The following is a 15,025-nucleotide window of genomic DNA, read 5'->3' on the forward strand; positions in this document are numbered from 1 at the left end:
CATCCAATCACAGTTGATGGCCGTTTACTACCTGAGCCAGCACCTTTCCACGTGAGGCCGAGAACCTGGAAACTGCACTCCTGGCTCTGTTCCCACACCCTCTCACCTCATATCCCTCTGACTTTCTCTTCTGCCTCCTTCTTCACCACTCTTGTGATTGCTTTGGGCCCACCGGGATAATACACAACAGTCTCCCTGTTTTTAGGGCAACTGCTAGTAACCTTAGTTTCCCTCCATGTAACTTAACATATTTATATAATCTGGGGATTAGTACATGGACATCATTGGGGGACCCCCCAGGCGCCCCGAGGAATGCTCCAGAATTCACAAAACCTTCCTAGTGGCTGCTGGTCACCTCAGTCAGTGTCTGTCCTTCTTCACCTCTGGCCACCTCAGAACTACCTTCTCTGGGGTGCACATTCTCCCTGTTCTATTGCACCCCAAGTGTGGACCCAGGCATCATCCCAATGCCCCGAGGCCCAGTTGCAATAGGATGAAACCATCGTTGTAACACCTGGCACCAGAAATGCTCATACCCAGGGAAACTTCTCGACAACTGTGAGAGAGGAAGGTGGGATCTAAGAATGTGGGTGTCAGCATGAACCTGGGCCACAACTCAGAGGCTTCCAGAGCTCTGTGTGAGATAAGAGGAGACAGAAGAGTCAGGAAAGCAGTGGGGTGAGCGGAGCCTGCCAGAAAGAGGCTGGGGCCCCTGTGGGTGCAGGCCTGAGGCTGTTCTACCTCGACAGGGCCTAATTTTAGCTGTGGGGATGCCTGACTGACAAACCAAAGGTTGTGTTTCTGTGACGTGAATTCTCTCATCATCCTGCAGCCCCCAAACTTAAAAAATGCTCAGGACACTCATGACTGCCTATGGGCAGGAAATCTTGATGAAACTCTGGAAAGAAGATGACATGTAGAGTGGCCATGGAGATGTCAGCCATGCCTGCCCTGATAGCTCACAGAAAACTTGGGAACAGGGCATCCCAGGGGCATCCCAGGGAGGGGGCATCCCAGGGAGGGCTTTGTTCTTCTGCAGCCCCTTGAGATCCAGAGGAGCCAATCTCATCTAGAGCTCCAGGGTGGCGATACTCCAGCTGACTTTTGGATCTCATAGCTAAGACCAGTGCTAAGACCAATCTGTACGTGTTTTTTTTTAATTCATTTTTTTCTTTTTTTATTTATTTTAATTTTCTTGGGGAATATTGGGGAACAGTGTGTTTCTCCAGGGCACATCAGCTCCAAGTCATTGTCCTTTAATCTAGTTGTGGAGGGCGCAGCTCAGCTCCAAGTCCAGTTGCCGTTTTCAATCTTAGTTGCAGGGGACGCAGCCCACCATCCCATGCGGGAATTGAACCAGCAACCTTGTTGTTGAGAGCTTGTGTTCTAACCAATTGAGCCATCCGGCTGCCCCTCCAGAAGCTCAGTGGCAGCTTGTTGTCCTTCAATCTAGTTGTAGAGGGCGCAGCTCGCTGGACCATGTGGGAAACGAACCAGCAACCCTGTTGTTCAGAGCTCGGGCTCTAACCAACTGAGCCATCTGGCTGCCCCTAGTCTGTACTTTTTAATCGTATGTTACTGAAGGCTCCGGGGTAGCAGGAGAGCATTCCAAACCAGAGAACACTCAAAGCGGTTGCCAGATTTGTGACTTCCGGCCCCCAAGCTGCACACCTCCCAGGCTCCCTGCTCTCTGCAGGCCCTGGCCTACTGCCTGCTGGAGGATTTGCCTTTGACCATGTCGTTTCTATCTGAGGTCCAGGAACCCCCTCGCTCCCCAGTTTATTCTTCTCTGGACCCAGAGAAAGAGGGGGGAGTTCCTTTTAATTCTCAATTCTCAGGATCCTAGGCAACTCCAAGTTGTAACTGGCACCAACCGGAGTTGACAGATTACATTTCTCTGGGTCAACGATGGACTATTTTTAAGGCTCTTGATAGGTGTCACCAAATTGCCTTCTAGAAACCACATAAGGATGTCCCTTTCCCTAGCTTTCTGCCAGCACTAAGCATTGCCATTTAATAAATCTCTGCCAATTCGATATTAAAAAAACACCTCATTTTCATTTTCAGTTCTTTGATTACATGTGAAGATGTGTTTTTAAAATATGCACGTTACTTCTTTTGAATGGGATGAGTAATAATGAAAAGCCTATTTCAAATGTCACTAAGTCTCTATTTAGGTATGAGAAAAAAAATGTCAATTCATATGGAGGTGTCGTGATGTGTGTAACTTTTGTTATGAGAGTTGAGGCTGCGGGAGGGGAAAGGAGAAAAACAATAGAAAAGCTAGGAAGAAGGGAAAGGGAAGAACAGAAGAAATAAAAGCAGGGAAGAAGAGATAGAAAAAGAAAAATGGAGAATCGCTTTGCATTTTGTCCCAGGGGCTTTGCCTGGGAGATAGGCTAGTAGGGGATGGTTGAAACGAGCCGCAGTCAGGGGACCCTACACTCTGCCACATCATGTCCAGGCCAGCAGTTCTCAAACTGTGTGACTTCAGGATCCCGTTACACTAGTAAAAATTATTAAGGACCCCCAAAATCTTTTATTTATGTAGGTGAAATCTATCAGTATTTACTATGTTAGAAATCAAAACAAAAGCTTAAAATATTTACATAAATAATATTTTTTTGAAAAATACATTTTCCTCAAGTAATTAGTGAGAAGAGAGGCATTATTTTTACAGTTTCACAAATGTCTCTGATGTCTGGTTTAATAAAAGGTGGCTGGCCTTTCCTTTTTGCTTCTGCATTCAATCTGTTGTGATACCACCCATCACGTAGCCTCTGGAAAACTTCACTGTGCATTCATGAGGACAAGTGTGGAAAAAGCTCATAACATCTCAGTATTATAAGAATAGTTTGACCTTGTGGGGTCCCTAAAAGTATTGCAGGAACCCGTCAGGGGTGCCTGGACCACAGTTTGAGAACTAGTGATTTAGGCAGGGGGAAATTGATATAAATTCTGTCCTCCTTCTCCAGGAAGGGGTATCTAACAATATGTTGAGGTCCATGAAAACATTCATGCACTTTGACACAGTGATTCCCTTTCAGGGAATATATTTTAAAAGAATAATCCCCAAAGAAGGAAAACTATTTAAATGATCTATAATTGGGGAATGGTTAAGTAATGCTGGTATATCTACTTAACAGAATATTTTATGGTTTAAAAATTATAATTATGAAGATTATATAGTAGCATAAAAGGAATATATATCCCTAAGTGAAAAATACAAATTATGAAACAGACTCTTCACTATGCCTACCATTCTTGGAAGACTGGATACCTATAAACAAAGCCTTGAAGGGAGAAGGGGAAAATCAGATCTGTCTGCTATATGGGCAAGAGATTACAGAAGTTTTTCTTTTGTGTCCATGTTTATTTTGATGTGTGCTCCTTTTTGTTTTGCAATAAGTAAAAATTGAAATAAGGGCTTTCTAATCTGTCTTGCTCCTCTGGGTTGGTGTAGTCAGGCAGGAGCAGAGAGCCGAGTCACCTAGGGCCCCAGAGCTGGGGAAGAAAGGGTGGGGGGCACAAGGAGGGGCTCCAGTCAGGGGTGGGGACTTGCTGCTTCAGCTCATTCCATGGTGCCCTTTCAGGGGTGACATAAGAAACCTTTGGCTAAGCAGCTGTTATCAAAGGCTTGTGGGGAGATGACAGAAGACCAGGTGTGAGGGATGGTGCTTCACTTCATAAGTGGGAAGGAGAAGCTGGTGAGGGCAAGTGAACCAAGGTTCAGGGCCGCACTGTGTCTAAAGGAGCTGGGTAAGGGTAGCTGCAAGGCTGCTGGTGCTGGGTGGGTCTTGGCCCAGAGGGAGCGAGGACTGCAGGACCCGGAGGGAAATTTATCAGACACCAAAGCTTCCTGGGCTAGAGAGTTAGGACACAGAGACTCCGCGTGGACACAACCATGCTGGTAGCCGTGTGCAGGCCATTAGACTCGGAGGAGACTAGTTGAGTTAAACACAGTGGTGCTTAAAATACAGTGCTGAAGTCCTCACGTCCAGCCCCAGATTCGGTGTTAGTGGGAAAGGAGTAGAGAGTGTGAAATGGGTTCTATTCCCCCGAGCTGTGAATACAACCAAATCCCTAATGACACCTTGCAACGTGGATGCAAGCGTCTCTGACTGCACGCATGCTCTTTGATTGTGCTCTCTCTCTTCACATTGGAGCAGGGTTGGCTGCCTTACATCCAAGGGGCCGCTGACTGAGGTTCAAAGGTGGCTGCTTCAGCATACCTCACGATTTCCGTCTTTGTCTCACCTCGATTAAGGTCATGTCTCACCACTGGTTTCAATGCTTATGTTTTTCCATTTTTCATTCATAGACATGAAACAGTGAGGAGTAACCTCAGTAAAATGCCCCATGACCAGCAAAACTATGTGGTACAGACCAAGAGGGGCAGGTGCACTAACAGCTACTGGCTGCCAGGCAGGTGCTCCAGATGATAATTCAAAAGGTCAGTTTGACACTAATGGGTCTCTCTGAATTGGGTGTGTGAAAGGTGTTGGTCTGTATTGTGGCCAACGTAATAGGGCTGCTGGAAAGTTGAATACACCAAAGTCAAACATGGGAAAGCTGACAACAGATTAGGTTGAGCAAAGTTCAGCATGAGCCTATAACTCTTATTTATTTTGGGGGGTTCACTAGAATGTCATGTGACTAAGATGCTCTGCTCTCCAGTTTGGAGGTATGTCTCGCTGAACCTCTGTCGAGTCCTAAAGAACCTTACTGAGCACCCACCTGTCATGGTCCCGAGAGGCCCAGGAGTTCCCCAAGGGTCTGATGGGTCAGTCCTGCATGCTTCCATCTCTGCCAGATGTGGGACCAGGATGAGCAGGAACTTGTCCATTGGGACCCCCATGCAATCAACTTCCGCCAATCTTCTTTCATGAATTTCTTCCCCACACCCACTCCCGTTGACCTCATGACATCGCAGCCTAATAATACTTCAAGGTGCATCTCTTCTGTTCAGGACACTCCCCCCCGCCCCCAAAATCAATACATGTCTTTTATTGCACCTTCAAAATATCACAAAGTTCAGATTCCCTCGGTGTCTTGACGTCTTGGTGCTTCTGTAGCTGGACGACTTACACCTTATTCATCAGCTTGCTGAACTGTTCCTTTTTCAGAAACATAGACACCATCCAAAAATGTTCTGATATCCTTGTTTTTAACTGTTGTGGCTTGTTGAATCAAAGCAGCTGAATTTGATACAAGTTCAATATCATTTCCTCCAAGAATTAACTCATCTTTCTGGGCTTGAGATACTGTACAAGCAACCCCTGACCTCATCCGAACCCTGCGGATGTATTTTTCACCCAAGAAATTTCGGATTTTAACAAGACAACCATTCTTCTGAATAACGATGTTGATGGAGAAGTGAGCACACACAGACCTCATCTTGTAACGGAAGCCCAGCGTAACACCCTCGAGCATGTTCTGTATGTGACTACAGATGGTGCGGACAGTAGCCAGCTCCTTCTTATTTCCCCACCATTTGTCAACCCGTAGTCTCTTCTTTTTCTTTACATGGAGACTGAGCTCTGCATTGATGTGACTGAAGTCCCTCCACAGGGTGCATCTGGGGCCCTCCCAACAATTGTGGTCCCTTCAGTGACGTCCACATTTTCTGGAATGTCCACAGTCTGATAGCTGAGAACGGTCTTCATCCTCTCAGTAGATTCAGCAAGCAGCTGTTCAGGACACTTTTTAATGCAATCACTGCACCATCCCTCATAGCTAACAAATTTAAAAGTTAGTCTTTATTACCATCTACCACCCAAGCCATACCCATTTCCCCAATTGTTTCAAAAGTGTCTTGTTACAGCTGGTTTCTCCAAATCAGGTCAGGACCCAAATGAAGGCACACATTGCCGTCTATAACAGCGTTCCCTCTTGTTGTTTTTTCTTTTTGTGTCATTGGTTCGTTGAGGAAACCGCATCACTTGCAAGTACATTCTTAATGCACAGCACGTAATTGAAATCCCCTCCCAGCACTCACCCTCAAAATACACTCCATACAGAAGGCCTCCCTGAACTCTCTTTCAGTCTCTTGCTCACGTCCCATCCGCCCTGTCCGACCTCCCCCTAACTTGGTGTGCAGTGCTTTCCTCTCCCACCTCCACTATCTTTTTGCACAGATCATTCCGGTCTTCCTTAGTGTTCTCCCTGCTTAGCCCGTGACCAGGATTTGTTATCACAAAGAAGAGCCCAGCTGAGCCAGAGGGCACACATCCTTCCTCTTAGATGCTGGTGGTGGAAGGAATGAGGTTCCAGCACAGTGACAATACTTGCTCCTGTTTTTCGGAGGAGGATATGAGGGCCTCGTTAGCTGTCCGGGTATCTGCCTTCTTCACCAGGCAGCGTCTGTGATTGGAAATGCATCTTAATTCATCACTGCAATCTCAGGATGTGGCACATTGCCTGTCACCTGAGGGCGTCAAAAAGGACTTCTTGTTGTGGGTGGGCACGGGCTGGGTGCCTTCTTTGTCATCTTTGGATCGGTGGCCTGTGCCTGAGGAGTCGTGATGACTAAGGCCCAAGTCAATTTATGACAGAGCTTTCAGTTATATTCTCTCTGCTCATGAAAGATCATCTTAACCTCTGGCTGTAGCAAACGTCCTGCATAACACTGGTGTTGAGTCATTCTCGGGGATCCCACATACACGATATTCTCGTTTTCACTCTGAGAATTCACTCTCGTGCCATGTCACAGTCATCTCTGCGGCAGGCCTTTCCCTCTGAATTATCCAGCAAGGGTTACTGGAATCCAAGTCCCTTCAGATACCCTCCACGAGCTTTCTTCCCTTCATCTCTGAACTGGTGGGGTTTGCCCACACTGATGAGACCGTACACATGTCAGTGCTTAAACTTGGGTGTGATGAGGCCATTGCTTCTTCATTTTATCCAGGGCTTGTTTCTGTTTTGAGGTCCCCTTGTGTTGGTTAACACAGGATTCGTCTCCTCTTTCCCCAGGATCAAGTGTGTGGAGTGGGGCTATGTAGGGAGTGGGGTCAGGGTCAGGCCTCGGCCTCCGGAGCTTCTTTGACCCACGCTGAGTGACATCCACGAGGAGCGCTGGCCTGACATGGCCTGGGCCATCAGTCCCCCAGGCTGTGCAAAACCATTCACACTCCTCTCTGCGTGGAGGTGTGCCTGCTTCTCCCCTCACGGGCTCAGTGGTCATTCCGTGGCCCCTGATGTAGAATCCCCCCAGCGCCGACTGGAGGAGGTGCCTCCTGGTTTCCCACCACCCTCAGGTGTGCAGGGGTCAGCCTGGCTCCCATGCCAGGCCGGACCACCGGGATCTCTGGGAAGCTCGCACGCTGCCTCAGTCTCCACCGGGGCAGGTGGAGCAACACCGCCGCCCTCCTTGCTTTCTGATCCCCACATCCCATATGAGGCTCTGTCATACTCTCCCTGTGACTCCCTCCCTGTGGAGAAGTGACAGGAAGGCACAGGGCCCCTTCTCAAAGACCCGCTAGTATCTTGGAGTGTTTGCAAGGGAGTCACTGTAATTAGGGCAAGTGAGGAGAAGAGGGGAGCAGAGGACAGTGAAGAGCCTCTGGCATAATTCTGCATTCCCAGGTGGTTGGGAGGTCTGGAGGCTTCCCCTGGCCCGTGGGCTGCGATGAGGGTGAAGATTGTGCCATAGCAGGAAGGTTACTATTTGCTAGCACCTTGGCTCCATCCATCTGGGTGTCTCTCTGGAACAACCTGCCACCACCTTTCCTGCTAAGGGCACTTGGGGTGCTTGGGAGGCTAGGACTGCGGCTGTGGGGAGGGACAGGCGGTCATGTACCAGATAGGAGGTAATGGAGCTGGATAGGATTTGGGGTGGTTCAGGGGTGTGCCTGTCTGAGTGTGTAGCTCTGTGTATTTGGGTGACTACGTATAGTTTTCTGACTTTAGATCTCCTTATGCATTTGTGTGATTTGTCTGTACTGTAAAAGCCTGTCTTTGGGAGTGAGTGTGTCTGTGGGAGCATAAGCATGTGTGGTTGTTTTGGGGAGTATGGGTGTGTATGTGTGTGTCTGTACATGTCCACATACGTGTATATGTGTGTGCGTGTGTGTGTGTGTGTGGGTGTGTATGTGTATCTGAGGGCGGGTGTGCACGATTCTGGCTGTGAGCCCATGAAAGTCTGAGGAAAGACCACAACACACAGCACAACTGTTCTGGATCCTGGGACTGAACTGATTGGGCAAAGTTCCCTTAACGGAAAGGTGGTCTATTTACCAATTTGAGCCCCTCTAGGAGCCAGTTAAGAAGGAGAGACTTCCTGAGGGAGAAAATAATGAACAGCCATGTGGAGTCCTGTCATCTTTTGCTGCCTGGGCCCCTCACCCAGACAGGAGGCTGGGCTGGGGCGAGGTTGGCTGCTGGGCCTGGGACCACACACTCTAGTTTCCTGAGACAGGCCATTTTGTGTAAGCTGAAGCCTCTTTTCTGACATGTTCCAGACGTCCCCGCATGCTGGCAAACAAGCTCAGCCTGAGCTAACACACAGCCCCTTTGTCTAAGAGACTTCTCTTAGAAATGTGGTCACTGTGGTGTTGAAATTGGGGTGCCTGCCAGCCATTTCTGAGGGCGAGAGGAAAAATACTGGTCCCTCCCCCAGGTGTTTGCTCTGAGGCCCAGGTGTCCCTGCAATGAAGGGGCCTGTGTGTGCTCATTTGTCCAAGTGGAGGAAAGGGGGTACCTGTGTGCATCTTGAGAGCCAGAGAACATCTGTGTATCCTGGGTGCTGTCAGCTGGAAGCGGGGACTTGGACCAAAAACCCAACAGACAATCTCCTTCCCTAGGGGGTGGAGTCAGGGAGAGAAACACTCAGACTGAAGGGATAGGGCAGTCCCCACAGCTCCCTGACTGATCTGCGGTGGCCAGTTTCTCCACATTTGTAGGGGACTTTCCTGGTTTTAACACTGAAAGTCGAGTGTCCCAGGAATCCCTACAGCCCTGGGCACCTGGGACAGTTGGCACCGAGGTAGCAAGCTGGGGCCTTCTGAGGGGCAGCTGCCTGTTGCCCAGGAAGTGACCTCAGGTCCCCGAGAGCACTGTGAGGGGGCGGGGGACAGGGAGTGGGGAGCCTGGGAATTTGGCTCATCACCCTCGGACTGGCCAAGGTGGTTTTCCCACTGCTTCTGGTTTGTGTCCACCTTCCCTGGAACCATGAGCTCGGGGTTGGGGCTTTCAGAGGAGACTCGTGCTGTTAAGAACTTACGTCACATTTGGTCTCCAGACTTCCCAAGGTCTTGCAGCAGACAAAGCCAACAGAGCCAGGGGCAGAGAGTGTGGCTGGGGACCCATGAACGTGTAATTGAAGCTTATTCACTGCTTCTGGTAAGAGAGGTGCCGAGAGGTCTTGGTCCCCGTGCAAACCCAGGTTTTGTGATTCCACACCTGGACTGGGTTAGCAGCCACCAAGTTCTGTCGCTTGAGGAGAGAGGTAATCAGCCTTTTGTGTTAAAAAGGATGCAGAGAAGAAACAGCCAGGCCAGTGAAGGTAGCACAATGCCCAAAAGGTAGCGCAGTGCCAAGGCCAGTGCCCCGTGGAGGCAAATGAGTCTGTTAGCTCCAAATGGGAGAATTTATAAGGTGGACAAGGAAAGCACCTGACCCCAGATGACAATACGGGCAGGCAAGGTGGCTGGGAGCAAGACGGGCTGACCAGAGGTTGACCCGGACCTCTGCGGTAGCAGGCTGCTTTGAGGCAGCTGTAGGTGTGAGTTTGGACACCTGTCAGGGACTTCTGAGTCCACACTTGGATAGGGAGAATCTGGTAATACCTCCCCTGAGAACCTAGGTCCCTGCCTCCTCTCTCCCATTCTGGCAAGCTTCCATCCCCACTACCTCACAGCAGGGCTTTACCCCTCCTGCTGCCAAAGCCTCTTCCACCCAGGTAGCGTTTGCTCTGCCAAAGGGATCCCCTCAGTCACTGTCTCTTAGGAGGCTGAGGTGCCCAACTAACGAAGCTCTGAGAGGTAGGTCCAGGTGTCCACTGGCACAGACAGCAGGCCTGGGGAATGGCCCAAGGGAGGGGAGAGGATGGGAGGAGGTGACAGGGTAGGGCTGGAGTTGGGGCAGGTGAGCAGTCTGCCCAGGTGGCTGGTGGCCACAGAAGGGCCAGAAGGCAGGTCAAGGGCAAAGGAAGAGTGAAGAGCAGAGAAGGAGGCCAACTGGACAAGGAAGAGCAAGGAGGGGTGGGGACTGGCAGGGCAAGGAAGCACGGGACTCCAGGGGGCCTGTGGGGGCAATAGGCCTCGTGGGTTCCAACGTGAGGAGGGGCCCACTGGTGAGAGATGGGAACCTGCTGGGTGAGGTGGGTGAGCAGGACAGTGGGGGCCTGCAGAAGGCAGGGGTGGAGGAGAGCAGGTAAGGGGGAGGAGGCAAGGGAAGGGGGAGGAGAAGGGGTGGGAGGGGTCAGCAGGATAACAGTAGGGCTGCTTTTTCTTCATTATTACCAGTGAGCAGCGTGAGAGCCCAAACTGACTGTGGGGCTGTTGAATCTGAGTTCTGTCTGCCTCTGTTCCCTCAGACTTTAGGATCTAGAGAATGATCGCTGAAAGCCTGCCTGCAGCACAACTGTGCCCATGGTAGAGATGAGGAAACTGAGGCCCTGGCGGAGGCCAGCAGAGGCAGCACTTGGGCCAGAGCCAGGTGGCTTTTTCACAGGAGGCTGTTAAGTGATGGGATCAGGGGCCGGGACAATGAGCAGTTCTGGGTCAGGATGGAGGGCAAGACTGAGCAAGAGATTGGGCCGTAGATGCCTCTGGGCAGCTGGAAGAGGAAAGACCACCCTGCATGGAGACGGTCCTGGCAATCAACACCTTCCTGAGTTCAGAACTTTGAGGCGGTTGTGTAGTTAGCACAGAGGCCTCTGTGCTATCATCTTAAAAATATTCATACTCATATTCTTTTCATTTAGGAGAGGTGTAGATCCAATTATTTTAATGAACACCGAACACATAATAGCTTACATAATAGCTTTCCCTTCATATAACATTATGTGAATCATAGAACAGAAATGAATGTACCTTTACAGAAATCTTGGTAATTTAAAAATTACCTAATACAATTAAGACTTTTGGTCACCTTATGTTATAATATCCATCCAATGCGTGAGTAATTTTCTACCTTCAAAACAAATTAGTAGGGAACACAGTTTTGTTCTTGTGACATCCTCTGACATTTGCTCTGTCCTGTGGGGACACCCCTCAGAAAGAGCAGTGACAACTTGAGGGGGCAGGTTGCTGAGGAGACAGGTGGGATGGGCTGCAGATGGGAGGTGAGTTTCTCTAAGCAGCAGAAACACCTTGTCGTTTGGTGGTTGGATGCAGATAGCTGTTTTGAGGACAAGCTGCTATAAGTTCACACTTGATAAGCCAGATTTTCTCTGTCAAGTTGGAGGCAAAGGTATCTGTGGGTGGTGGGAATCCCAGGGAGGGCTTAAGAAGGAATGGAAAAGGCTTGGATGCGGCTGACCTTGCACCAGGAAGGGATGCTGGTGCTCTCAGACCACCATTTTGAGTGGCTCCTTGTGGGGACAGAGCCCCAGAGAGCAGTTTCCAGGCTCTCGGCCTCACTTGGAAAGGTGCTGGCTCGGGTAGTAGATGGCCGTCAGCTGTAACTAGTTGGCCATCAGCTGTGACCAGTTAGCCACTGGCCACTGATATAACTGTCGTGGCTGAGCTAGCAAGCGCGGATTGCAGTTAGCAAGGGGTTTGTTGTTTGGCAGAGAAGCGGATGGCAGATTGCCGCTCCTGCTTCCTGTGTCTCCAGCCCAGCCGCCAGCGAGAATATAGTGTTATGAACCCACTATCCATGGCTCCGTGGGTGTTCCTTTTTGGCCTCACCATATCCTGCATTCTGGTGCAGGGAGCGGGACCAGAGACCCTGCATGACACTCCTTTTGCCCCATTGGAGCGTTTTCCACTGGCTCAGTGGCCTGGGTGTGGAGTGGAGAAGGAGTGGGGGACGGACCCAGGCTGGGGACAAACAGGGCACTGGGATGGAGGGTCAAGGCACCACCCACTGGGTGTGGAGGGAGGGCTAGAGGGAGAGGAGAGCTTTCAGGAGCTAAGGTACTCCTGTAGGAAGGGGGGAGCCCAATGGTAGGACCTGAGAGTAGGATGAGGTCATGCTGTAAGTGCAGAACGTGGAAATAAAAAGGCAGGTTAGAGTAGGACTTACAGTTGGGGTCTTTGAAGTCAGGCTTCTTACTAACTGGGTCAGTGGACAAGCCGTTTCACTCCTCAACATCTCCGTCTCCACACCCGGAAAATGGAGGTGCTCATAGGCCCTGCCCCATGGAGCTCTGTGAGGATCCCATGAGGTGAGGCAGTGTGTGTTCAGCCTGGCAGGTACAAATCTGGTCTCGGAATAATCGCCGAGTCCAACCGTGTACACTCGACCTTGCTGTACTTGTTTCCTCCTCTGTAAATGAGGCTAGTGACAGTGTACGCCTCATAGGTTGTTTGAAGAATGAACTGAGTTTATTTATAAAGTGTGTAGGCTACGGACTGGTCCTCAGGACTTGCAATATAAATGGTGAAGGGTGCCTTTGCTGTCATTAACGAAGCCTCCTCGAAGGGCTGGGTCTTTTAGGGGTGGGGAATGTGCCAGGACTGGGGGGAGACCAGGAAGATATCTGATGACAATTAGGAGCAGAGGTGGAGGACTCCATGTTTGGAGGCAAGAGGTTCTGGGGACAAAGGGTTTTTGCTGACCTCACCCTTAGAGAGGAGTGGGGAGGGGGAGGGGCCTGGGACCTCCCCTAGTCTAGACCTGCTTGGCCGTTGCTATTGGAGAAGACTTTTTTATCATCCAACCCAGGATGGGTGTGTGTGTGTGTGTGTGTGTGTGTGTGTATTTTAAATCAAAATTAAAAGCTTTCCAGGAAGGAAGTGAATAACACTTAATCTAACAGTGGAGGGATGAAGAATTATTACAATCCTACAAGACAAGTCATGGGAACAAAAGGACATACTCTTATACCCAAGTTAACCAAGTCCATGTAGCAAAACAACGATAAAAACGTGTGTATGTTTGGGAGAGGTGGGAAGGGATGAAGTGAGGAGAAAACGTCCACAATAAGTAGGACGGACATTTAATAATTAAAGCGTGAAGGAAACTATTAAGCTCCAGATGGAGACGTGGGCTAAAGACATAGTCCACTTGATGTAAAAGGAAGCGTAAAAAGAAATATTCCATAAGGGGCCACCATTCCCCCGCCCCATGTCTCCAGGAAATATGCAAGTGTAAATATGCTGTGACCTGTGGCAGGTGTCAAGGAGCCAAGTAGAGACAGAGGTGAGAAGCCCCCGGGGCCCAGGCCGGAGTGGGGCAGGGCCCCTGGTTGCCAGGCAGAGTGAGGAAAGGCCCGGAAGCTCCCAGCATGCTTCAGCCAGGACACTGCCCCCTTAAGGCCAGACCTTGAGAAGCCTGGACAAGACAAGCCAGTTGTGCTAACTTGGGACGTTTACTTAGAATTCTGAAGATGGGGAGAAACTCCCAGGAAGTGCTGGCCCCGGGAGTTGGCCCCTCACACAATATTTCCTCCCCCGTATTCAGCAGAAGGGGAAGCTTTGGATGTCCATCTTTTCCGGAACACGTGGTCTTTATAACCTTCGTGGTGAATGGCCCCCTCTGTATGCTGTGGAATTTCAATGTCTGGCGTGAAGATGGGCTTTGTCTGACACCTGCACACTACGGTGCCTCCAGGCCACAGGAGGGCCATCAGTGGCTAACGGCAGGGTGATTGTGGGCAGCGGGGAGCTCTGAAAAAATTACCAGAGTTACAACAGGAACTGAAGGGAAGCCCCACACCCAGATATCTGAGTATCCAGAACTTTCTGCCTTAAGCTCCCCATGACATTGCCAGTGAGAGCCAGAGGGGGCGTGTGGGAGGGGAAGGGTGGACTCTAAAGGGTTGCTGCCCCTTTCGTGTTTGACTCAGTCTGGCCTTGATACTAAGCTTTGTGACCTTAATGCTGTCAGCTGCCCAGTACTCACTTTCAAGGAGACTGGACATTTCAGTCTCTGTAGGTGGCTCTGAGGATTCAGCTGTCTTTTGGGCAACTAGGGGGCAGGGTGGGGGCAGTCATTGGGGACTCGGATCAGTCTCCAGGAAAGGGCCTCATTTGTGCTCCTGTGGAGTCAGCAGGCTAAATGCACAGGGCCAGCCTGAGGACAGAACTGTGACAGAGCGTGGAGGTTGGTGCAAAGGGTGGGAGGGCACAAAGAGAGCTGGGCCTGTTTACCTCTCCCTGCCTTTCCGTCCTCGTTTTCTCCTGCCCTCCTCTCTCTGTTGAGGCCTCTTATTTCTGGGGTCCCACTCCCCTCAGTGGTGTCTGGAAGTGGGGGAGGTCTCTGAACTCTCAAGTACCTGATGCCTGCTGTGATTATACAGACTTCTGAAAATGGTGTTTTTGATATGGTGCTATTGTCTGTCTTGACCACCCCTGCCTGGAACAGAGCAGACGATTAACAGATACATGTGGATTGAATGAACGTATGACCACAATTTACAGAAGTTAGGCAACGAGCCAAGTTTACAAAGTGGCTACATGGGGGAGCGACTACTGCACGGGGCCTGCCTGAGCTCTCAGTGGAATCTTCTCTCAGAAGATCACATTACATGATCCTAACTGCCCTCCCCCCGCCCTGATCCTGCCTCCTGAGTGGGTCTGTCCTGCGTCCTGTCCCTGAACTGCCCCATCCCACCGTAGCTGGCCCTGACTTGGGTGGGTGTTGAAGAAAGGCACAACACTATTTCAGGTTTCTCTTTTATGAGGTGGCTTCCTGTACAGTGTTCCTGTCCAATGCATGTGTTCCCTGAGAACTCTGAGCAGCCCTGCTCCTGCTCCTGTCTGGCTGGCCGGCCCTCCAGCCTCAGCTTTTGCCATTCCCCCAATACCCAGGCCTTCAGTTACACAGAGAGACCCTCAGAATCCCCAAAATGCAAAGTTCCTCCCTCCTCGTGTGTGCACTTAGGCTGTTCTCCTTTCCCCTAGTTTCCGCCCTCATC

At 50.3% G+C, this 15,025-nt stretch overlaps 1 pseudogene; it reads right to left on the bottom strand.

The window, feature by feature from the left end:
* Positions 1 to 5,091: 5,091 nt before the first annotated feature.
* LOC117026141 (60S ribosomal protein L9-like) lies at positions 5,092 to 5,666 on the bottom strand (annotated as a pseudogene).
* Between the last annotated feature and the right edge of the window lie 9,359 nt (positions 5,667 to 15,025).

This window comes from Rhinolophus ferrumequinum, chromosome 8 (assembly GCF_004115265.2).
Source record: "Rhinolophus ferrumequinum isolate MPI-CBG mRhiFer1 chromosome 8, mRhiFer1_v1.p, whole genome shotgun sequence".
Taxonomy (NCBI): domain Eukaryota; kingdom Metazoa; phylum Chordata; class Mammalia; order Chiroptera; family Rhinolophidae; genus Rhinolophus; species Rhinolophus ferrumequinum.